Source organism: Theropithecus gelada, chromosome 12 (assembly GCF_003255815.1).
Source record: "Theropithecus gelada isolate Dixy chromosome 12, Tgel_1.0, whole genome shotgun sequence".
Taxonomy (NCBI): domain Eukaryota; kingdom Metazoa; phylum Chordata; class Mammalia; order Primates; family Cercopithecidae; genus Theropithecus; species Theropithecus gelada.
The window spans coordinates 115,719,119-115,744,879 of NC_037680.1; the positions used below are offsets into that span (position 1 = coordinate 115,719,119).

General features: G+C 48.9%; 1 protein-coding gene across 1 annotated transcript in view; it reads right to left on the reverse strand.

Moving 5' to 3' along the window:
- The window catches only part of HDAC4 (histone deacetylase 4), a 345,400-nt gene that overhangs the window by 145,823 nt on the left and 173,816 nt on the right, over positions 1 to 25,761 (reverse strand). The window lies entirely within an intron of this gene.

The window sequence follows — 25,761 nt, forward strand, 5'->3', positions numbered from 1 at the left end:
AGTGGGGAAGGCAGGGCAGGCTCCGCACACCCACTGTTTGCTGGCCGAGTAGAGTTTTCTTTCTTTAAACTTTTCTCAGATTCCCCTGAATCTGGAATCACAGGACATCTTAAAAGGAAACCCAAGTTCATGTTTGCTCCCAAGCATCTAACAGAGATGACACTAATGTGATCTTGATGCAAATGCCACTGAAGCTATTTCATCAGGGGCAGAGGCAAAATTCAATGTACTGAAATTCCCATTACAGCGCAGGCACCTAGCCAGATCCGAGCCCGGCAGGTCAATGCTGATGTGGGCCAAGGGCCCCCACCACCTGGGAGTTTTCAGAAATGGAAAATGATCACAAGGTTCTTCACAGGGATGCTGGCCAGCATTCACCATTGAGCGTGGAGGAGATGCGCTCGCTTGGATGCCAAGGAGGACAGGCAGCGCCCTCTGAAGGTGAGAACCGCTCCCTGTATGTCGCCTCATCTGGACAACCTATACGGTACTGGTGGGATGGAGGGGGCTGCTTGTTGTTTTTTTTTTTTTTGTACAACTCATCTTTGCATCCAGTCTGCTCAAGACCTATTAATGCTTTACTTCCTAAGGCATTCATTCTTTAATCTGTTCTTTAAGCTGTTTTCTTGGAGATTTGTACAAGTTCTGCAAATTGATTCAAATTTCATCTTAAAAGGAGTCTGTCAACTGGACTGAGACACAATAAAACAGCCAGACATGGAACATGCTGAACGCCACGCCGCTGCCAGGGAACTCTCTTCTGAGGCTTAGGTGACGCTCCTGCCCTCCTCACAGGCACACAGCTGAACCTCCTGTGCGTGCATCACCTGACAGGTCACAGCACAGCCCAGGTCTGCTCTTAAATTCCACCACCTGTGAAACAGCCAGTGAGCAGCCTAGCCCAGTACTCCCCACTCCCAAAAGACAGGACCCTACGGGGCGTGAAACTGCTGCCCAAATCTTCTGAATGTCGCTTACAAACTCCTTTTTCTGCTAAAACCTTCCATTCTGTGAGAGCACAGAGAGGATGATGCGGCCTTCAGCTGGGAAGCTGCTTCTTACTCCTCCAGGCCCCTGCTGGGTCACCCTAGAGCTGCCAAGGCCGGTAACTGAGGAGGAGGAGGGCAGGCAGGCAGGGCTCCTTCCAGCCACGCCGGCTTCTCCAGCAGTTTAGTGTATGCTGGAAGCTGCTGGCGCTGATCCGCCCCTGGCAGTGCTGGTGAGAGGCGAGTCACTCCTCGCAGATCTGTGTCTCCAGCTCGATGCGTGTCTCCATATGGACACGGAAGAGTGCGGGTCCACTGAGAAGCAGGGAGGCGAGGGGCCCTGCAGAACAGTCGCCTTCTGCTGAGAAGGAGCCTGGACTCGCTGGCATGGTACAGCCAGAGGGGGCTTCGGTGGGTGCCGAGGCTGGGGGGTCGGGCGCACCACTGAGCAGAATGCCGTCGCTGTTCTCACCACTGCACTTCCTGCATTTGCACTCAGTGTGGGGAAGGGACGTTCACACTGCCTTGGTTTACCAGACTGCCACATGAAACTGCACTCTCTGCTAAAGTAAGCTAAGAGCAGAGCAGAGAAAATCAACAGCAGCACGTGCCTGCATCCCATACGGCACCTCCAGCCACGGCCATCGCTCACCTCTGAAGACAATCCTGTGTTTACGTTGGATTCAAAAACACAAATTCAATGTTCACAGGGCAAGGAGACCTACCCAGGGCTCCTGAGGGCTTCTCTTTCCCGATGAGGATCCTGGGAGCCGGGTGGGTGGGGATGGGGCCCAAGCCGTCCCAGGCCTGGCCCCACACACCAGCTGCGGAGATGAGAAACACAATCCCATTCACGCATTCGTGCGCCGGCGGCTGTGTTAGACGTGACTTGTGCTATTTCTGTATCAAAAACCATTCAAAATGCCACGAGTTCCCAACAGAAGCTGCTGGTGCTTTTGACCCAAAGCACCCTGAAGAAAACAATAAAACCTTCTCTACTTAAAGAATGCAGCATCAAAACAAAAAAGTCTGTATTCTCATGAATATTCTATGGTAGAACAGAAAATGGCTTTTATAGGTTGTGCCTTGAGAAACATACTAAGACAATCAGACTCCTGACGTCAGTGAAAGCACAAAGGCCGCATTCAGAGTACAATGGGAGATGGTCAGTGTGCTGTGAATGAACTCTCAATCACAAACAGAAAAATCTGTTAGTCTCTCTTTTAAAATAAATGTTCATAAAGAAGCACACTAGTTTTCCATGACATGCTTAGGTCCTCTTCTCAGGACACGATTTCATGCCATCATACAGATATGGAAGAAAAAGAGGCACTATTCTTTAGGAAACACAGTCAACGTTTAGGGTCTCTTCAAGTAAAGAATGACTCATTCAAATCAAGGGAAAAATAATAGATATTTCAACTATGTAACCATGATTTCCTCTTACACTGACATTTTGCCTGTGTGTGGGGGTGGGGGGAAGAGAGAGGACGGGACAGAAGAGGAGGGAGACAGCACATTAGAAATGCATGACTTAGCTACAGTGTCCTTCGCCCTTTGTTTATTGTGCAGTGTGCCATCCATGCTGAAGAACAAGTATGTTTAGTAAAAGAATAGTAACGAAACCAACACCGGTGCATCCTCCACTCCGACAAGGCCCAAACGTCACCCTCTGCGTCCCTTCAAACCACACGCACCCCCCACCGTGAGCAACATCCTGACTTTGTTAAGTGTCCTCTTGCTTTGCTACGATAATGACATCTTTCTGAAGACTGAAGGCAGCAGCACCAGTGCAGTGGAAGGAGGGGTTGACGATGGTTCCCGGGACAGGACAGTCTCAAGTCCGAGTCTGCCGTCAGCTTCTGGGACGGAGGCAAGAGCTCCTTCTGGGGTGAAGCCATGGGTGACCCCCAGGAAACCAAGTGCACCCCGCCTATCATCTGGAAGGGCAGGCATGTGGACCAGAACCAGGTGCCAGAAGGTGTGGTCTGGGGGTGAGCTGCCCTCCACAGTGGCCACCTCCAGCCCTCAGGTGTGAGCTGGGCAGAAGACCCCCCAGGAGCAATGAGTGACCTTGGGGAATCGAGGCAGTGGGGCGAGGAGGAGACAGTAGGGCCACGTGGTCAAGAGAGGTCCGGCACAGACTAGGGGCTGGGTGTTGCGTCCTCAGATTTAGGCAGCGAGGCAGGCAGTCTGGTAAGGCTGGTCCAGACACCGCCTGTGTGCACCGCTGCTGGTCTGGATGGGCCCAGACCCATCCACGGGATTCCCTCTGTCTCTGCCCTACCTTAAGTCTCCCATTTCCTTTGTCCCAGTCATCCTCTTCCTTGGTTTATTTTCTCATTCTGCAGAACTCAGGCTCCAGCTGTGTCTTAAAAAAGGGAGGCATAGGAGTAAGTTCTGCACGTCTGAAAACGTATCGATTCTCCCCTTCATGCGTCCTGACTTGGGCTGGCTATAGAATTCCAGCTTGAAGACCATCCTTCGCCTTCGGGATTCTGAGCGCACAGCTCCGTTGTCTTCCTGTCTCAGTATTGTCAGGAACATGGGTGCCACGCGATGCTGGATCTTGTGTGTGACTCGATGTCTCTGTCCGGGTATCAGAAGGTCTTCTCCAGGTCCCCAGCGTTCCGCAGTTTTGGAGCCGTGTGGTTTGCTGAGACCTTTCGCACCCACTTCTGGGTGCCTGGCTGGTCCTCTGGAGACGGCAGCTCCCGTCCTCCCGTCGGGGGGCCTCCCTGAAGGACTTCACTGAGGTTCCCTTTTCCCATGCGTTCCTTCTGGAACTTCTACCCCGAGTCGGGGATCTCCCGGAACAACACGCGGTCTTGTCCATGCTCCCTGTTTTCCTTGTCTTTGTCTTACGCGCTTCTTCATATGTTATCTCCTTAAATGTATATTCTAACCTTTTAATTGAGGTTTCATGATCTCTGCTATTGTGTTTCTGACAAATGAAACAGCCATTTTCAGAGGACAATGGACCCTGGATATTCTTTTTTTTTAATGTCATCCTGTTCGTATTTCCTGGATAAAATATCTTATCTAGTCTCTGAAGATAGTAATGAAACCTTACTAAAAGTTTTCGTGTGTGTGTGTGTGTGTGTGTGTGTGTGTGTGTGTGTGTGTGTCATCCAGGCTAGAGTGCAGCGGTGTAATCTTGGCTCAATACAACCTCCACCCCCCGGGTTCAAATGATTCTCATGCCTCACCTCCTGAGTAGCTGGGATTACAGGTGTGCGCCACCGTGCCCAGCTAATTTCTCTCCCTCCCTCTCTTCCCTCCCTGTTGGCCTGGCTGGTCTCAAACTCCCGACCTCAGGTGATCCTCCGGCTGTGGCCTCCCAAAGTGCTGGGAAGGTCTGAGCCACCAAGCCTGGTGACAAGTTTTCTTTTCCCTGCGGAGTCTCTGTTTGCTCTCCACTGTCCCTGCAAAAGCCTCCCCTCAGGTGCCTGGTCGCCCCTGGTTATGTGTTGCTGAGTGTGAGTGGAGGCACAAAAACCACCTGTCAGCTGTGGGCACAGTGTGGTTCTCAATGCCAGGCTTCACGGAGGGTGACTGAAGGTGGCATCATCAGGAACCCCCTGGCTTAGTGCCTAGAGAATCTTCCCCTAGGGCTGGCCTCCTGTCCACCAGAGGCGCCTTTCCATCCTGGGACTGGAGGGTGAGGGCTGGGCTTTCAGTGTACCGAGGGAGGGACCCGCTACTCAGAGTCTGCTGTGGACACAGTGACTAGCCCCCCGTTCTTGCTACAGTACTCACATCCTCAGCTTACTCATGTCCCCACGCAGGGACCCTCAGGGTCACAGTCGCTGGAGAGCACCCCTTTGTGGCAGTGCAGCTTCCATCTGGTGAGTTCTCAGCGCTCCTCGTGGTTGGCTGAGATCTGTTTTTTGGGTCTGCTGAATCACTGTGACTCTGTCACCTGCTGTCAGTTGCCAGACTCTCATTCATATCGCCCCTCTTCTGTTCTCCCCATCTTTGTGAGCTTATGACCTTTCTCTGGAATATATATTTTTATCTTTCATGAGAAATTCCGAAAATACACAAAAGCATGAAGAATAGCGTAATCAAGTCTATCTCAGGTCCTCTGCTCACCCACCACTTCCCCACCTTCTAGATTACAGGGAAGCAGGCTCCAGTCACCACAGCATCTTATCCAGGAAGACTTCCGAATCAAATGCCATCAACACATCCAAATAAACGGACAATTCTATAATATTATGAAGTAGCCAGAAAGTGTTCCCATAGTTTCATAAACATTTTTTAATATTTTGTTCAAATCAAGATCCAAATACACTGTAATTAGCTAACGTATCTTTTAAGAGCCCTTCCCCCAACCTCCTGCTTTCTGCCGCCCCCCCTTCCCCCCCGATAATTTATTAGCCGAAGACATTGGGCCATCTGCACTTTGCTGATTACACCCTGGTGTGCATGAGCAAGGCTCTGTCCCCCGCTCTTCTGAAAGCTGGGCGCTCACTGGGAGGCCTGGTCAGAGGCAGCTTAGATTTCCCAGCAAGACCTAAGGCGAGTCCCTGGTCTCTGGGTGGCTTTTTTGTGTTGCGAAGGCTCGAAATGATCACTGCCTGGATCCTCTCATCAGGGTTAAAAACAGAGCTCTTCGAGTCCCATCAGCCCCTCTCCATGTGTTAGCAGGACCATTTCTATAACGGGAAGGAATCCAAAATCAACTACCTTGTTACTCTCATAAACGGTGCTTATGAGAAACGCAGGGTCATGCTTGATTCTCTTCCTCAATTTGCCCATGTCCGAAAATTGTGAGTGGGTCTCGCGGCGTCCTCCAAACGCGAGCAGTGAGGAAGCTGTGTTTTTCCAGTCACTGTTTACGAATGCTCACGGTCCTGTCCGTGATGAGCAGGAGCCCCGTGGTTGGCCCGGGCGGTCCTCCAGACTCTGCGAGTGCTCTCCGAGAGGAGTGCCCGGCTCCGCTATGAGATGCTTTGGGCTCTTTCTGTACATTTCTTCTTCTTTTTTTTTTTTTTTTTTGAGACAGAGTCTTGCTCTGTGCCCCAGGCTGGAGTGCAGTGGCGCGGTCTCGGCTCACTGCAAGCTCCGCCTCGAGGGTTCACGCCATTCTCCTGCCTCAGCCTCCTGAGTAGCTGGGACTACAGGCACCTGCCACCATGTCCGGCTAATTTTTTTTGTATTTTTTTTTTTAAGTAAAGACGGGGTTTCACCGTGTTGGCCAGAATGGTCTCGATCTCCTGACCTTGTGATCTGCCCGCCTCGGCCTCCCAAAGTGTTGGGATTACAGGCGTGAGCCACCGTGCCCGGTCCTCTTCCTGTACATTTCTTGACCCCTGTGTAGGTCCCTTTTGTGGGAAACAGTCTTAGAGACCACAGTCTGGAGATTGGGGTAAGCGCTGTTATTGGATTGGGACTTACAAACTATCGATCTTTACTGGCGTTTTTGTGAATTTTCTGAGGGATGGACACGTGTGTTTGACCTGCCATCCCTCCTTGGAGCTATGGAGAGCACCTCACGCTGAAACTGATATTCAAAGGCCTGAACCGTCATAATCGAGGCCCATTCCAAACACTGACTTATATGCGATGTCATTTTCCCCCCCAGTGTTCTTAACTGAATTACAACTGTTGTATTTACCATGGTGGGGAGGGGCACGCACGCAAAGTAGAGACGAGGTAGCGAAGGTAGAAGTTTTCTTTCAGGTAAAGATTTAAAATATTCTGCAGATAACATAGATAACTTAAGTGGCCCTACCTTGGGGCTTCATATGTGGGTGAGTTTTTATATGCCACTTCTGTTTATCTCATTTAGGTGTATATATGCAATGCCAAAGACAAAAGCTTATGTTAACAATTCACTATAAATTAAATTATGCTTGAAAAATAAAAATAAAAAATATTATGGTGCAAGAAGAGGGTGTTTTGTATTTTGCTTTCCATTGAAATCAAAATGTAAAGAAATAAATACAGACAGAAGACACAGTGGCATTCCTGGATGTGCACAGAGGAGCCTTTCTCAGTGCGGAGCTGGGCGGGAGAGAGATGCGTCACGGGCAGATTGCGTTCTACCCCGTGCTCGGAGCTGCGTTCCCGGTGCGGAGTTCTAGAATGAAGGCAGCTGCAGCACATGGCCAGGCCTGCACGGCGCTGCGCTTTAGTCTTCTAGAAAAGAAGGGAGGTGAAGCTCCTCAGGCTCTCTGAGAACTGCAGCAGAGGACACTGCTCGTTCGAGCAGGAGGCAGGAGAGGGCCCACGTGGGAAACTTCCCCTGCTTCCTTGTCCTCTTCACTACTAGGGAATCACAGGGCCTGGGGTGAACTCTGGCCCACGGCCTTCAGTGCTGACATATTAATTCATTTAAGGGACACCCCGCTTGACAGATGTGGGCAGCTGATGTACAGACAGTGTAAGTGACTTGCCCAGGGCCACACATCAATGAACAGCAAACCAGAACCCTGGCATCCTAACTTGAGGCTGAGCAGTGAGAGGAGGCTGGTCTTGCAGGAAACATCAGGGGCTGAAGGAGTGTTGTGGGGAGCTCACAGGTCACCCAGGGGGGTTCCTCAGGCTGGGTGTGGTCAGCAACACAGGGATTCGGGAGCAATGAGAGGACCTGGGTCCTATCCTGCTATAGAGACCCAGGCACCCCTGAGGCCTGAGAACTGCTGCTCTGGAGTTGATGGTCTTCCAAAGCCAGCACCAGGGCGCCTGCCCGACCCCTCCACCGTTTCTGTGTGGCTTGGGCTTTGGTTTCATTCCTGACCAAAGGCCAGGCCTCCCCGTAATTACTACTCACTGAGAGCCTACAGCCCAAAGCTCTCCGCGAATAAAGTCACTTCTTCCTAAAAAGCTCCTGGGGCTGTGGCAGCAACCGAGGATCTGCTCCCGCAAAGCTACTCAAGGCTGAGACATAGCCCCAGGGGCACGGCCAGGCCCCACCTCCCTTCCCAACAGCACCAGGAAAACAGGTGACGAGAGGGGAAGTCTGGCCAAGCCCAGCCTGCTGAGCACAGAGACGGAAACGACACGTTCCTGAAACAGTATTTTCGCTGCTAAAAATAAAAAGCTACAATTAATACCAGGTGTGCATTTTACTCCACTGTCTCTTTTTTGTTTTTACGTAAATCAGCTTTCACTTCTACCAAACTCAAAGCACCTTCCCAATCTACGTTTTCAAACTGCTTTCTTACTGGCAGAAAAAGTCTAAGTAGAGGCATGCATAATAAGGTATGAACTCAGCCCAAATCTATGCCACGGAGGAGGGTGGTCCCTGCAGTTGGCAGGATCTTCCCCCAGCCTCCACCCCCCTGCAGGCATCTCCAGCATCCCAGGCCTTCTCCAGGTCTGCTGGACCCGAGAACATTCTGATGGAGAAGACGAGCAGGGTGCTGCTGGAGGGCTGGCTGTCCCCATGCCCTCACCTCATCCACCAACCTTGGAACCAGCCTGAGGGGACACTGGCGTAAGACGAGGACTACTACATCAGGAAGCTCTGCAGTCTCCAACACCAGACAGTAGGATGGTATTTGCAAGGAAAGCCTCATCCGAGTAATCTCCACCCAGAATCTCCTTTTAGGTTGTCTCACAGGACACTCAGATAGAAAGACCTGGTCGCTCCAAATTTCCAGGGTGGACTTCAGACATGAGGAGAAGATACAGGTAACACCTGGAGACAGGCAGAGCGGGGCAGTGGACGGGGCGTAGACTTGGGTGGGGTGTGAGTTCAGACCCAGCAGGGTGACTCTGGGGAAGGTACCCTGGTCTCCATCTGTCGGGGCGACGGCAGGATGCCTGCTTGTTGCAGGGCAACAGGAGCTCTGGGAGAAGGGCTGGCATGGGTGTGGTTTGGCCTTCATCACGGGAGCAGGACGCACTGTCAGCGTGGGAGTGGCGGTGACAGGGCCATGCAACGTGGAGAATCACCGTCCAGGAGAGACAGGGCAAGGCTTCCTCGGTGGACCTGTACCCCCTGGCCTCATGAGCTCCACACACTTCTGGGACAAAACAGCAGGCCCAGAGAAAGATTTCCATCACGCAGGATGATAAACCCAGTGATCAGGATGCCCACGAGTGTGTCCAGGAGGGCGCAGGGCTGCAGGTTTTGGCATGTCCTATTAGTTGAGCACCAGGAAGGCAAAGAGCATTGACAAGAAAGGAAGGGCTCATCCACGCCGCCCGAGCTGGAGCCGACTGATCGCCGTACCCGGATGTAGGTTATGGGGCGCAGCACAGCCCAGGCAGCAAACCCAGACTCCTGGATGCTGGCAGCGCTGAGTGGAGCCTCAGCTTACAGGCACACAGCCCTGCAGGGCTCCTGTGCCACAGGGTGGCAGGCAGAAGCTACCACAAGAAGGTCGAGGGCCTGACCTGTCCACTGTTCCAGGGAGAGCGGGAACACCAAGGGGAAGAGCTCAGCAAGTCCAGTGTGGACGCCCAGCCCTGGAGATTCCAAACCCCAGCAAGTGGGCGCCCTCCCGGCACAGACAAGGTGGACACAGGTGCACCTGGGAAGAATCCTCCCTGTCCCCTTTTAATAATAGAATTGTTCTAGCAAAATCAATGTCAGCTTCACACACGAGTCAAGGATAGAAACACGTTGGACCGTGCTCAGATTTAGAAAATTCCATTTTTTACTCTAACTAGAAGCCAAGAAGGCTCATTGGAAAACACAAAAATTACACTTTCAGGATATAAGGAGGAAACCAAAGGACCTGCCTTTCCCTCCCTCCACGATCACTAACCAGCACGAGTCCTGTGGTCTCTAAGTGAACCGCTGTAACTGAAGCAGACTTGGGTTCTACAAACACACATGAGCTGAACGCACGCGGACTGACTGTCTTCTGTAAAAGGAGGGTGTGGTGACTGCCAAGGCGACCACAGACAGTTGCCCATCCCTGCCCCATAGTCCAGTAGAGAAAGACTTCACTGCAGCCCCCATCCCTCACCCCCAGCCCTGGCCGGGGCTTCCACATTCTGCAAAACCTGTACGCAAAGCAGTAGAGATGAGGGACTGCGAGGTACTAACACAGACATGACACTGAAATGGAATGATCAGCTTCAAGGGATTCGAATAGGACTCAGAAACACTCCAGCTTCATAAAGCACCAAGGAAATGGGAGCTGATTTGTTCTCCAGTGCAGAGAGGGAAACAAACACTGGCTTTCATTTCCTCAGTGCCCTTCCCACAGCTCCGGGTTAGGAGTTCGGGTCCGATGCACCCATCGAGCTCTCTCTCTTCCAAGGGAAATAAAAAGCTCTTCATAGTGTAGGAGAATGAAGGGAAGACAATTCAAAAAACGAAGCAGATTTAGGTAAACTGCATATTCCTGTGTCAAGCAGGAGTCCTCATTTCTAAGCATCTATCCCGGTGGCTTCTGTGAACCTGCGAGCTCCTCTCTGCGCAGGGCATCCTGTTGGCAGCCTGTGTCCCGGCGTCCCCATGCTGTGCAGGTGTAGTGACTGCAGATAGACAGCTGACCACAATGCTGACCGCGATGCAGCGGCCCCTGTGCCTGGGCCATGGCCCCCACAGGTCAGGCAGCAGTGATTCGGCCTGGGCTTTATTAGAAAAGGCAGCCTGAACACACCGGGCTCCATGGGGAAGGTGTCTGTACTGCAGAGGGTTCTGGAACACAGACACGATTTCCCAGGCAGAATGTCAGGAACAGCAGGTACCTGGCAGGCAGGCTGCGATGGGCTCCAGGGAAATGAGCAGAGGGCTCTGATTTGGATCATGTCCAATGAAACCGGCCCTTCCAGTCTGCCATCTGTACTGCTAACCCCCACGCGGACCCAAGAACCCCTGCTTTCAGGAAAGAGAGGGCCCATGGAGGGCTGCCCCACTGATGTGTGCTCAGGAAGGGCTTAGGGATGGACCAGGCGTTCCAGGCCTGGCATGGAGAGTCTGCCGTTTCTCACCCTTCAACAGCCAGACCGTGGGAATGGGTTAGCTTTCAACCCTGCATCCAACCCTCCAGGACAGAGGGCACCCCAAGTCTGTCCTCTAGAGCTCCTATCAGGGCAGGTGCTGAGACCGAACACGGGCCTCTGAAGCCACCTTCCGTTTTCAGACACCAAAGCCTCTTAGGGTCACCACTGCCCCCAACAGAGCTAACCCCTGCTACCTGGGTCAAAGAGCTAACTGAATGTCACAGGGACGGTGCCCGTGCTCCTCCCTACCTCACCTGTCATCAAAGCTGACTGCTAGGGCCTTCCCCGACCTTCCCCTGTTCCCCAGCCGCCTCTGCCCCTCAGCACTGAATTCCTACAAGCACTCATCCTTCCTGCCTGGTCTCCCTACCCCATATGGCTGGCAGGTGGCAAGTCCTGCATTTAGGCCAGAGACTCAGGTTCCAGAGTGGGTGCTCTGAGCTGCAAACCTCTACGTACTGTCAGAACTCTGGAAAGGCAATATTTGAAGATAGATGGGTGAGAATTTTCCGGAACTGGTGGGAGACATGCATTTACAGACACAGAAAGCACAACCATGCATGAAAAAGCAAAATGGAATCAAGACAACTTCAAAGTGAAATGGCAGACTGACGAGACGGAGTTCAGAAGACCCTGCAATATGGGCAACATTATCCAACAAAGGAGATGCAGTCACAGAAGCCAGGGCCAGTGAGCCTCTGAGAACTAAGAGAAAGCCACTGTCAAGCTAGCATCGTGTTCACAGGGAAGCTATTCTGCAAGAAAGCACAGGATATAAACATATACCAGACTGAAAACTAAGAAAGTTTAAAAAACTCACCAGGAAGCCTTCAGGGGAGGATCAACAACATGGAGGTGGGCAGAAAAAAGGGGAGGAAGAAAAGGTGAGCAAGGAACTGGGGACTACGGAAAGAAATCTAAACAGACTTCATCTGAACAACACCGGAAGAAGAAGAAAGAAGAAAGAAGAGGAAGGGGAGGAAGAGGGGAGGACTAGGAGGGAGGGAGAAGAAGAAAGAAGGAAGAAGATCACCTAACTTGTGGGGTTGAAGCAAAGGACAATTTAAATAGTGGAGAACAGCAAGAGGTGAGTGGGGAAGGGGCGCTCAGTGTTAAAGTGCCTGTAACCCACGCGTTGCAGACGTCAGGGACATAAAATGGGAACTTTAGACATTTTAAGCTCATACAGTAACGTTTCACCTTAACTGCCAGGAATAAAGCGCATCACCTCCAAAGCAGCGGTCAGATTGGGGCGGGATCCATCCGAAAGAATTTTAAGGAGAAGAAAGAATGAATTTGTTGGATAACTAATACGGCTGTTGGTCACACCCAGTGGCTCATGCCTGCAATCCCACACTTTGGGAGGCTGAAGGAAGTGGATCATTTGAGCCCAGGAGTTTGAGACCAGCCTGTGAGGCATATATAATTATTATATATTGTATATATAATTATATATATTATATATTATTATATTAAATATATAGAAATTTATATATAATTTACATATAATTTATAAAAATTTTATATACAATTTTTATATAAAATTTATATATAATATATAATATATGTTATTATATAATTTATATGTTATATATTATATAGAATTATATGTAATATATAATACATAATGTATTATATAACATAATATATAATATAATGTATAAGATACATATATTATATAATTAATATATAATTATAATTATATAACATAATTATATAATATATAAATATATAATTATTATATTTTTTTATATATAAAAGTCACAAAAGTCCCAAGTAAACTATAAGCAAGCTTAATCTAATAGTCTATACAAAAGACAGCAGACCAATACACGTGGTGTTTTAACAAAAGAAAAGCAAGAAAACATAAGAAAAGCAACCTATGTACAAACCACCTATAAATCCAACTTACTGTTAATTATGATCATCTTCAGAATGAAAATAAGTATATGATAAAATCCAACTATTCATTATAAAAGCTGTTAACAAACTAGAAATAAAAGAGCACTTCTTTAACCAAAAAAGAGTATCCATTAAAAGGCCCCAGCAAACACTGCATTTAATGGTGAATCTTGAAAAAGCTGATGTAATGATACAGGCACAAAGGAAGGGAACGCAACTCCTGATCCAGACTCTGAGACTGCTGATACAGAGCTCCTCCCACCCCCACCACCTGCAAAGAGAATGACAGGGAAGTTAACAGAGCTAATGAGGAAATGTAATACCGTGTTAGGTAAGATCAACACAAAAATCCAATTCCACTTCAATATACTGCAGCAAGCAGAAAACCTAATATTAAAAAAGAAAAAAAATGCAAGGCACCTCGAAGTAAATCTAACAAAAAACGAGAAAGACCTTTATGGATAAAAGTTATAAAATATATTGAAAGACTTTTTTTCTTTGTTTGAGACAGGTTCTCACTCTGTCACCCAGGCTGGAGTGCAGTGGCTCGATCATGGCTCATCGCAGTCTCCACCTCCTGCGCCATCCTCCCACTTTAGCCCCTCAAGTAGCTGGGACTACAGAGGTGCACCACCACGCATGGCTAGTTTGCGTTTGTTTGTTTGTTTATTTATTTATTTATTTATTTAGAGATGGAGTCTCGCTCTGTCGCCCAGGCTGGAGTGCAGTGGCACAATCTCGGCTCACTGCAAGCTCTGCCTCCTGGGTCCATGCCATTCTCCTGCCTCAGCTTCCTGAGTAGCTGGGACTACAGGTGCCCGCCACCACGCCCGGCTAATTTTTTGTATTTTTAGTAGAGACGGGGTTTCACCGTGGTCTCGATCTCCTGACCTCGTGATCTGCCCGCCTTGGCCTCCCAAAGTGCTGGGATTACAGGTGTGAGCCACCGCGCCCGGCCCCTATTATTTTTTAAAGATGGGGTTTTGCCACATTGCTCAGACTGGTCTTGAACTCCTGAGCTCGAGCAACTCGCTCGCCCCAGCCTCCCAAAGTGCTAGGATCAGAGGTGTGAGCCGCTGTGCCTGGCCCTGAAAGACATTTTTAAATGGTCTAAATAAATGGCAAGATAGTCGTATTCAAAGACAGGAAGATTACTATTCTGAAGATACTGATTCTCTCCAAACTGAGCTACAGGTCCAATGCAAGGTAGTTCATGATCTTCAAAGCTGATCATAAAACTACATGGAAGAAGGACTGAGAAGCAGCTGAGGTGGTCCCAAAGAGGGTAGATGCAGGTCCTCTGCAGATTACTGTGGAAAAACAGGGTGTTCCGCAAATGCAGCTGGGACAAACGCTTATCCTACTATTCTACGGGGAAAAAAAAGATGGGATTTGTCCCTATTCACACCACAGGCCACAACGGATTCCACGTGGATTAAGACTCAAATGTGATAAGCAGAATCTTGAAACTTGAAAACATCCTTGGAATAGAAAACTCAAGATGTGAAAAGTGCATCTTATGACAAAATACGACGTTGTTACCTCTGACTACATTTAGATTAAAATTTTCTGCTCCTTAGCCTTAAAAAGTGGAAGACTGAATTTCAGAGCAGCTGCTTTAACACATCAACTGACAAAGGACCCGTATCCGTAACACGTAAGTAACTCCCATAAAGCCGCCAGAAGGAGAGGATTCCAAAGAACTGCCGAAGGTATGAATGGGCTTTTCACAGAAGACCCTGGCGGCACGGGAAACAAAGGATCGAATGCTGGACCATGTTAGTGAGCCCGGAAAGGCAAATGAGACCCCCGGAGACCCCACTTTACACCCACCAACCCAACTGCGGGTGGAGAGGCAGGGAGCGGGGGCGTGGGAGCAGCAGCATGAATGAGAGGAGCCTTCTAGAACAGTGGGCTTTCTCATAGACAGCCGAATCTCGCTTTCAGGACCCAGCAACAAGCCCTCTCCTTGGTACAGCCACCCTTGAAAAATTCCTGCACGTCTACACAAGGAGAATGGTACAAGGATATTCATTATAGCAGCGTTCACTACAAACGGCCCAAGTATCAACAGAGCAACAGATAAACGGTGGAATATTGAGAGTGTGGGATTGTATCCGGCAGTGAAAGTGAACGAATCCCAGCCATGTGGAATGACGTAAATGAATCTTAGAAACAACGTTGAGTTAAAACAAACAAACAAAAAAGTAAGCTGCAGAAAACCATGTGAGTATGATTTCGATTTTTAAAAGCTTGGAAAAGCAAATCCAAACCGTATGCTGATTGAGGAAGCATACTTACACGGCAAAACTAGTTTTTTAAAGAAAGTAACTCAGTGATAAACCCTATTCTCAATGTTACATTTTGGGGAGTGGTGAATGGCTTTACTACAAATACGTGCATTTATTACCTGGCCTGTGAGCACAAGGGCTTGGGGCTCCCTTGCAGGAGCTTGGCCCTGCTTAAACCAGTACAGGGAAATGTCCTGCCCCTCTTCCACCAAAAGTGATTCGTTTGTGATACAAGGTCCCCTTTATATTATCATAATAAAGGAGGAAACACCAGTTTAGGGGACAGAGTGACAGCACAAAATCCTACCATCCAGAATTCCGGGTGACAGAGGACACTCAACAGGTGGGATAAGAACATTTATACAATGACCCACTTGGGATGTGCGCTTGGAATGCGAATGAGACCAGAACCCCCTCCAGTGAAAACCAACCAGCTCCTGGGGCACCTTCCAGAGACAAGCACGAAAAGGCACTATTCCTTCGCCGGCCTGCTCTTAAAGAGGATTTGTGGCATGAACCTGATCACAGAAAACACATTCCACAAACACTGAGGGTCCTTTACACACGCCATCCTAAAAGAAGGTGGACGTTGGCCTGTCCTGCTTTATTGGACAGTATGTGAAAGCTGGATGAAGCAATCTTAAATGTTACAATACCTGCAAATCAGGATCATGACTGTGTGGTAAAATCACCTAGCTTTTATGCATCTAAAATCACTTTCTCACAAAAAGATTCACTTACATTCCATTTTAAACGGACCTATTCAAAATTTAAATAAAAATGTCTGACAGAGAAATATATTATTTCTTTCATTCTGTTTTTTTTAAATAGTATAAACAGAATTATTGCCCTCACAATACAAAATCACTAAGCAGTATAAAAGTCAGCTTCCGGAATGCTGGAAAGAATTAGGCTTTGCCCTTCCTGAGAGCCCTGCCGCATGCTTCTCCTGGGGGCTGAAAGTCCTGGTTGCTAATGGTGATGGTCCTCAGGTTGGTCCAGGCCCCTGCATGCAACTTGACTCGGCTTAGTCATATGAGGATGAAGAAATCCACAGCACTGAGTTTTATCTTGAGATAAAAGAAACATCAAAGGAATCTGCATTTGAAATTTCCATTCCATCAGTTTCTCACCTCACTTGGCTTAACGTGAATGATATGGTTGCCAGCCAACACCAGACTCCAATTCTTGGGACTTTGTCTGAAGCAAGGGCTGTGGTTTCTAAACCCAGTGATTCAAAAGCTGAAGCTGTAGACACAGCTTTAAATCCCAGGCAGTGACTTTTCCACTTTGCTTTCACTGAGCTGTCAGACATTCTTCAGCCATATAACATATTCCCCAGAATCCAGCATCTTAAAATGTCTTCAAGGACTGCTATCACTGATCATGCCATTGCTTTCAAAAATAAGCCCCGAAAAAAAAAACAAAAACAAACAAACCAGAGGCAGCGGCACGCCGCGCCACCGAGGGGCTTCCTCGAGAGCAGTCTCACGCTCTGCAGACGCGGAATCGAGACTTCAGCGTGAAGGTGCAAAGGGTGCCATTCTCCTTAGCCATCTCATCAAAAGCACAGGGTCACTTTTTAGAAAATATCCCTTAAGTATGAAAAATGCTCTTAAAGACTTTGCTTTAACATGACTGATGGGAAGGTTGGGAAAATGATGCTTCGTCTCACTAAAATTTCAATCTGCAAATCCAATGATAAGTATTTTTACATAGAAACAGATAAAAGTGATGTGAACTGGGATGCTTTAGATTTCTAAGAGTATTCTTAGGAGCCAAAATCATCTCTGACCTTAATTGTGAGACTTGGTTGAAAGGGTCTTTCTACCCACGGCCTCCCGGCTGAGCTGGGCGGGCGGGGGGCTTTTCCCTCTTGACATTTAAAGAATTGCTTCCTGTAAAGAACACAGGCGAGGGCACTGACCCTACTCCCTCAACCCCTTTCTAAAAGCAGTCAAAAAAAAAAGGAAAAAAGATATAAATCTCTCCAAAAACACAGGTCCGACAAGCAGACAGCAGCCATAGAATTCTGGAAGCCAGTCGGGGGCTGGCTGACCAGATTGCTGAAGCCAGGCTGGTGTGAAGGCCAAACAGCCTGGGGAAGGCTGATCTGCAAAGAGCATGTGAGCCCTCATGCCTTCAGCACCCCATGGAGGGACCAATCCCATTCCCCCAGAATTCCCAGGCTTGGTGCCATCAGGCTGAGGGCAGGAGTGCCAGCATGGGCAGTAAACAGGGGCAGTGAGAGCTGACATGCCAAGGGGCGAGGCTGTGGGAGCCAGGCCTGGACTCCAGGAAGGAGCTGAGAGGGTCCTCTCTGGGCTAAGAGAACAGGACAACAGGCAGTGGCATCCAAGACCACCAGGAAGTGATCAGGTCCCTGCCTGCCACCTGGCCAGTAAGATAAGCAGTCAACATGCCCCGCCCAGCTTGTTAGAGACTCACTCTTAGATGCTGGCCAGCCAGGATCACCAAACATTTGGGAAAGACTCTAATCTGAAAAACAGAAAAGCAGACTGAAACAAAGGCCTCCTCTAGCCTCTGTACCCATGTGGGTTCCAGCCTGTTGACTTGTTCACTTCTTTACTGTCTGCCCCTCCCTGTAATCGCCCAGGAACACGCAAAGCTGGAGGAGGTGTGGCGTCTGGGTTGCTCTCTCTGGTCCCTCCAGTACCAAGAGCTGTCCCCAGATTATGAGACAGCCATGACGCTGGCGGGAGGACAAGAGCTCGCCAGTCCCATAACAGCAAAGTAGGGGCCAGGGAGGGGCGGGCGGGGCCGCAGCCACAAGGGCAGATGCTGGGTAGCCAGCGGGAATGCTGAAGAGTCAGCCGTGGCGGATGCTGAAAGAGAACGCACTCAGCAACGGCCCTCAGGTCTCCTTAAACCCAACAGCACAACTCAGCGGTGCCGGCGCCCCTCATTCCCTGCTTGCTGAAGACTGCTGCTCCAGTTCAACCACTCACTGGAGGATCGAGCTCTCCAGAAGAAACGTCTGGACCCTACCCATTCACAGACAAGCCTGCTACTGCTGCTACTGCCTCTGGAATTCACTCGGGTTCTGGAGGTCCATCTATTGTCTATCCCCAAAAGCCTGTATCTGCAGCTATGTGTTTTTCCAGTTCACAGAGTGGCCTGAGCCATTACCCAACTCCAGCAACAAAACTCCTGATGTGCTTACGCTGGAAAACCCAGCATCAGGGTTCCCAGGAGAAAAACCAAGGGGAGAAGCAAAGGACAGCCCACACTCAGCGCACACTGAAATAAAAGCACGGAACACACACTGCCTGACAGGGACAGAGTGAGCCTTCATCTCCAGCTCCCTGGAGCGCTTGCGGTGCACGGGGCAGGGACTGCCCTCCACGAGTGCACAGCTGGATGAGGGGGACCCACAAGAAAGCAGAACGCTATGCAAAGCATGTGCCTAACTGCCTGCTAGTCCCCATTTCACAGATGTGGAAAACTGAGGCATGGAGGTAGAGAAACCCGCCTAGGTCACATGGATGGGAGTGAAAAGCTGGGTCTGGCTGACGTAAAGTTGACAGGCTCACTCTGGGTGTTAGCTTCTTGTGTTTGATGCATGTGACACACTAGTATAAACTCAGTGGCTTGAAACAACATATGTCTATTATCTTACAGTTCCAGAGGCCAGAGTCTGACATGGGGTTTACGGAGCTAAAGTCAGAAAGCCGGCAGCGCTGCGCCTCTTCTGCAGGCTCCAGGGCAGAATCTGCTCCTGGCCTTCTCCAGCTTCTGGAGGCTGCCATGTCCCCTGGCTCCTGGTCCCTTCTCTCCTCAACGCCAGCACCTGCGTGGCCCTGTCTCTGCTCTGTCTGCATGCCTCCTCTGACTCCAATCCTCTTGATTTCTTCTTTAAAGAACCCTTGTGAAGACAAAGGGCCCACCCCAGTCATCCAGGATAACCTCCTCATCTCCAGGTTCGTAACAACCCCATCTGCAGAGCTCCTTTGGCTGCATAAGGTTACCCAGTCACAGGGTCTGAGGATCAGCTGAGGGACACTTCGGGGGTTCCATTATTCTGTCAACCACACTCTGGCTCCTTGGCCGAGATCAGACTAGAGGGGCAAGGACAGAATTGGGGCCAGGTGAGGAGGCACCTGCAACAGCCACGTGGGTGACACCTGTGCCTTGCCACGTGTGGCAATGCTGGCGCTGTGAGCAGTGGCCAGGCTCAGCACACATGTTGATAGCTTTAAGGAGGTATATTTTACACTCCACCCTTCTCAAATGTACAATCCAACAAACTTTTAGATTTACCAAGTTTTTAGAACATTTTCAAACTTGACTGGGACCCTTCCCTCTGCACACACTTTAATGGGCAGCTGCCAGTGCTGGCTGCCAGGCAACGCGTGGGGCTGGAGAGAAACAGGAGTCAAGGGGACTCTCAGGATCCGGAGCCTGGTGGTTGCCCTGACTCGGGGAGGACACGGGAGAAGCAAGTTTGCAGGGGAAGATCAGGAGCCTGCTTTCAGACTTGCTGAGTCTGAGAACGCCCACCTGGGGATCGAGAGCAAGCGGCTCTAGGACCTGGAAGGCAGGTGAGACCCAGGCTGGAGCCAAACATTCCAGCGACAGAATCAAGATGCTGTTGTGATCTATGATTTGATGGGATGAGGCCAGGAGATCACCAAGGGAATGACTCAGTGGAAACGAGGAGTGGGCCAGAGATGAGCCCTGGGGCACTCGGATGTGAAGATGCTGCAGAGATAAGAAAAACCCACCAAGGCGCCCGAGGACTGGTGGCCAGGGCAGGGGAAGGTACCAGGAGCACGTGGTGCGGTGAAGAGGTGCTTCCACCAAGTCAACACTGGTGAGAGGCCGTGGGCTGAGGCCGGGCACGGAAGCTGGCAACAGGGAGTCATTGGTGACACGAAACCAGGGGCTAGCTGCTGGGAGCCCAGAGAAGCAGGGTCCACGCCCCAGAAACCTGGGCTCCCTGCAGGCCAAAGTCCCTCATCTCACCTGAAATCAGCAGTGAGGGCACCAAAGACCATCGCCAACCTCCTTGCATCTGGAGTGGGCAAGGGCTGAGGACGGGGGTGGCTAAAGGCACAGGGAGCTCGAGTTCTACCACCTGGAGTCCATCTCTCTTCTCTGGGCAACAACATGAACGGCGGCAACCCTAGGAGACACCCCCACAGGAAATGCCAGACCTCTCTCTAATCTCCAGGCAGCACACACCCCTTCCCCACTAACCAAAACAGAAAGAAGACACAAAAACTCCAAAGCCAGAAAGTGTGGACTGGCAAAGCTGTCTGCGCCAGCACCTCTGCGCCGGGCTCCCTGGAGGAGGTGGTCATCAGCTCCACACAGGCATCGGGGGTCTGTGAATCTTGGTTCCTAAAAAATCACCCTGAATAATGAGTGGTGCAACCTCTCTGGAAGGCAATTTGATAATGCGTGTTAAAGTCCCCAAGTAAATATTTATGCCTTTGACTCGACTCATAAAAGTTATGATATAGTCATAGAATGCACCCAAATTTATTTTAAAATAATATGTACTTCTAACACATTAAACCCTAATTTGTTTAAAAAATCAAATAAACTCTTCAGCATACATATGGACATGTGCTTACATTGTATATGGCTTTTACATTTTAATTAGGACCATATTATGCATGTTTTTTCCCCTAGTAATCACTGTGAACACTTTCCACATCAATGAATATAAAAACGCACGTTTATATATATATACACACATGCACATAGATATTCATGCATACTCACGTATGTACATATATATGTAGTATTTATGCGGAAGATTCCATTCAAGAACAAAAATGAAATGTTCTCATACATCTTTCCAGAGGAAAAAAAAATAAAAAAGAAAAAGTCTCCAAAAAACCTTGGCACTAAGAGCTGATCTTCTCATGTTCCGACCTGAAAGACAACTGGGGATGAGGAGGAGGAGGATGAGGAGGGTGCTCTACCAGCCCTGACCTTGCCCTCTCAGGACACCTGGGGACGTAGGTGCTCACTGTCCACACCTGCTGTGCTGCAGACCACTAACAGCCAAAACCTTCTGAAGAAGAGAAGGCTTTGTTTAACTGAGTTTTAAATTTTATGTGATGCTGAATATTTATGGTATGAACATCTGAGCCTTTCCTCTTGAACTGAATGTCCTTCCAGGAACACAGCCTCCTTCCCTGGGTGAAGCCCAGACCCTCCGCCTTCACTCTACCCCGCTGCACGCCTTCCCCCTGTGGGCTACTTGGGCCCCTGGGAACAGGACTGACTGGGAAGGGTGTGTGTCCTTCCCTTTCCCTGGGCCAGGATGGGAGTCTGGAGAGAAGTGGGCGCGCTGGGGTTCCACCCGCCGCACTCGGCTGTCTTTCTTGGCAAGTCAGAATGTGCACAGGAAGGAAGCTCTGACTAAGCCATCTCGAACTATTCTCAACAATTTCTAAATGACACAGTCCCTGGTTTGTCAGAAGAGACGTAAGTAGCAAAAGACAGGTGACTGCATTCACGCCACCTTCCCTTCCCCCAGTGTAACCCCAAACCCTGAACCCCCTTAGAGCTCTCCTATGGAAAGGGAGGCTCCTTGGCAGACAGAGGACTCCCTTGCAGACATTCTCACACCCTGGGCCACGGCAGGCTGTGGGCACCGGGCCTCAGGGTGGGCACAGGAGGACATATTTCTGCAGGGCTCCAAAGGGCCCGCTGGTGGCAGGGCCTGAACACAGCACAGGCGGGAACAGGAGCCGGCAGCATCGCTCCCAGAAGCTCTTGGAAAGCAAGAGGCCCTTCTACTCCCCTTCATGGTGGATAATCAAGCGACCAGACCTTCAAACCCGACTTTCCAAAACCTAGTGGTTCACCTAAAATTCCTCACATTTTAAATGGAAATGGTAACGAAACTAAAATTTGGGGGAAGAAACTTAATGTAACTGTTTTCTCTTTTTTCTCAGTGATAGAATCAGTAACCATTTTAAGGCTAATAACTTGATAAATGTCAGTCTAAATATATTATTTATATGTTATAAAGAGAATCACCAAAACTAAAAATAACACTGCAAGTTACAAAATAAAGAGATGGCGGAAAGTGTCTGTGCCGACAGGCTACTCTCTCACAGGGACATCAGCACACATCGTCCAAAGGTGCTGGAACAGGAAAGCACAGTTCAGGGAAAGCATATGAGCTTATAAGAGTTCCCACAGCAAGAACTAAAAAGAGAGCACGGCCTTCTACATGGCCAGAAGGAGAAGAAACCACACGCGCCAGACCAAATAAAAGGTAAGAAAGCCCATATCCAAGAAGTCAAATAGAAAACAAAACAAGAAGCCTTCACAACAGAAATCAGGGTTGGGCACAGGAGCTCACGCCTATAATCACAGTGCTTTGGGAGGCTAAGGTGGGAGGAGGATCGTTTGAGGCCAGGAGTTTGAGACTAGCCTGGACAACATCATAAGACCCCATCTCTACAAAAAAATTAAAAAGTCAGCCAGTAGTGGCGACACGTGCCTGTAGTTCCAGCTACTTGGAAGGCTGAGGCAGGAGGATTGCTTGAGCCTGGGAGGTAGAGGCTGCAGTGAGCCATGATCATGCCACTGTGCTCCAGCCTGGGTGACAGAGTGAGACCCCGTCTCAAAAAACAAAAACAGAAAACAGAACATAAAATTGGATGAAAACTGTAGAAGAAATATGTCAATTTTATCAACATTCATAAATAACAGAGTTACATGAAAATTATCAGATTGGATAAAAAACAGAACTGAACCATCATTATATTAAAAACAAATCCAGTGTAAGGCTCAGATTCAATGGGTAAAAAGCCCCAAAAGGCAAATAGAAACAAATTGAAATGTGCAATCAAGATATCAATATCACAAAGATTAAATCCAACACGAAATACCAAACAGATTTGCCCATTTCCTAAGTATAAAGCATACAAGTTACAAAGAGGATGGAACTGTCTAAGGCATGCATGATGTGTACCTTCAAGTGAAAACACAGAACACACAGAATGCAGACACACGTGCTCAGCACTAGACAGGAACTTGCCCTTGCACACTCACGGCAGAGCAAACACACAGGAGGTGTGCATACAGAGGATGGGAATAGTACAATTCCTACTTCAGCCAACAGATAGGCTTCGAACCGCTTACCACTAAGCCATGTATGCCTTTTGTTGCAAGCCCCCATGAAACATTTACAAAAACCAATGCCATGTAAAGAACACAATTTCCAAATACACACAGTGTAGACTAAACACTTCAACACACAGCAACAGAACTAGAAATAAAACCAGGAAACAAAAATCCGACCATAGGAAAAATGAGTCTCTTTCTCTTAAACACTTCAAATTCTAGTGAAAGTGATACACATTTATAAAGTAATGAACACATCACACATCGAAAATTGTAGGAATTGCCTAAAATTGAGGTCAGAGAACAATGAATAGCTACCTACATTTAAGTAACTACAAAAGGAACCCAAACAAATAAAAACATTGGACTCAGAAAGTTAGAAAAAGAACTAGAAAATTAAAGCACACATTGTGCAATGAAAAAGAGGAAGAAGATAATAAAGATGAAAGAAATCCGCCAGATTGCTGATCTAGGCAGAAGTGATAAAGCCTACGCGGGCACAGTTTGTGCTTCTTAGGGCAAGACAGTGACCTCGGAGAAGATGGTGCCAGAGGACTCTCAGGAACCGGTCAGCAGCCTTTCCTTATGAAAATCTTCAACGACACGCAAAGTTAGTGAGAGGAGTGTAATAAACACCCACGTATCCAGCTACCACAATGATCGACCTTAGCCATTCAGCTTCATCTATGAACATCCATCTTTTTTTCTTTATTTCTAAACCCATGGAATGACATATCTCAACTTCAAATGGGTAACAGATGGGAAATGAGTCACATATTTTATTACAGGTTTTTCACACTAATATTGTGAATTTAAAAAATAATTATAGATTCACAGGAAGTTCCAAAGAAAGTCTAGAGAGGTTCCAGGTACCCTTCTACCAGGTTTCCCCCACTGGTTCCACCTTCTGTAGCCAAAAAAGCCGGGGACCGACCTTGGTGCCATGCTGTCATCACGACCAAGGCGGAGTACGCCCACCCCACGAAGACCCCCTCCCGCCGGCCCTCGGACTTAGCTCATGCTGCGGGCGGTGACGTGTGACCCGCTGAGTGAAGCACAGAGGCCTCCCCGCCCTGTCTCTCTCTACCTTCCCTGTTTACAGTCGCCTTAAATGATGCCTCCACATGAAGGAGAACCCCGTCAGACAGTATCATCGTGCTTGCGAACACCATTTAGAAAAATAAAAGAGAAGTGAAGGGGATGGAGCGGACATTGGCCCGTTCTCTGACATAAACTGCCGAGGAAAGCCAAGGTCTGTGCACCACGGTGCCACCTGAGACCACGTCAGGGGAGGCGTTGGGAGCATTCTGGGAAACCCTCTGGAAAAAAAATCACAGCTCCAACCAACAAAGCTAAGAGCATCTGGTCACCCCACAGGGGCTACTGAAACGCAAAGCGGAACAAAAAGGGGAGGGGTGTGGCAGGAGCTTTGGAGACCCTGTCCCCCTCCCTAGGGGTTAAGAGTGGCCACCTGGGAAGGACGGCCCATGCCCATCTTTGTGTTCTCAGCACTCACCGCAAGGCCTGGACTCAACTGTGTCACATGAGTCATCTGGAGTTGCGCCTCAAAGTGCGCTGAGAGTGGGACACACACACACGCGCGCGCGCACACACGCACACACACGTGCACACCCACACGCGCACACACACACACACAGCCTTCAACTGAAGAACGGCGACTTCCACATCTGTCCACATTCTTAGAGGCCCCCTGAATGTAGGATAAACTCAGAAATCTCATTTTCCAGCCGGTCCTCGTGGATGAGAGCCATGTTCACAGCTCACACAGCTGGATGGGATTCTTTTCTGGTGAATGTTTCTTTCAGAGGGTTCTATTAAATGACAAGCTGAAACTATTGAAGCGATTATGAACTTTGAGGAAATAAAACTTTCCTTAACAGGTCACTTAAATGGCTCTTTTCTTCTGAGTAATAAGCTGTATCAACAATGCAGCAAGCTTTACTCAAAAACGTATTCCAAATTTGATTCTAACAGAAAATAAAGTCCTTCCTTGCAGCATTGAATCCAAATACGGCTGTAAGTTCGCCGCCATAAGGGGCTCCAAAGACCCTTCCCACCCAAGGGCTGACACCCTGTGCCACAGCAAGGCCAGAAACATACCAGAAGCGCCTCGCTTCGCATCCCCGGCTTTTACGGCAGCCCATGATGTTATTCTCGTGGAATTCTGCATGCAGAGTCCCTGGGTGCTGGCCGTACCAGCCAGGGCTCTATCTGGAGGGAGCAAGACCATCTGTGTGCTTTTGCTCCGTGATTTAATGGAAACGCAAGTGTTAGATTTTTTCCCTGCTCCCTATTTCAGAACTATCCTTAAAGCTCTTTAGAAAATCCTTTTAATGTTTCTAATTTGTTCTATATCTCCAGGAAGAAAAAAAAACATCTTTTGGAAATATTTGCAAGCTCAAATTGAGCAAGAGCTGAAAATAAAAACCTGGCATGCAGTTGGTAAGCTGTGGCTTTCAAGAAGTGCACAAATGTACTTCCTGGAAACTATAAATAGAACCAGGCCTTACCCCATACCAAAAAAAAAAAAA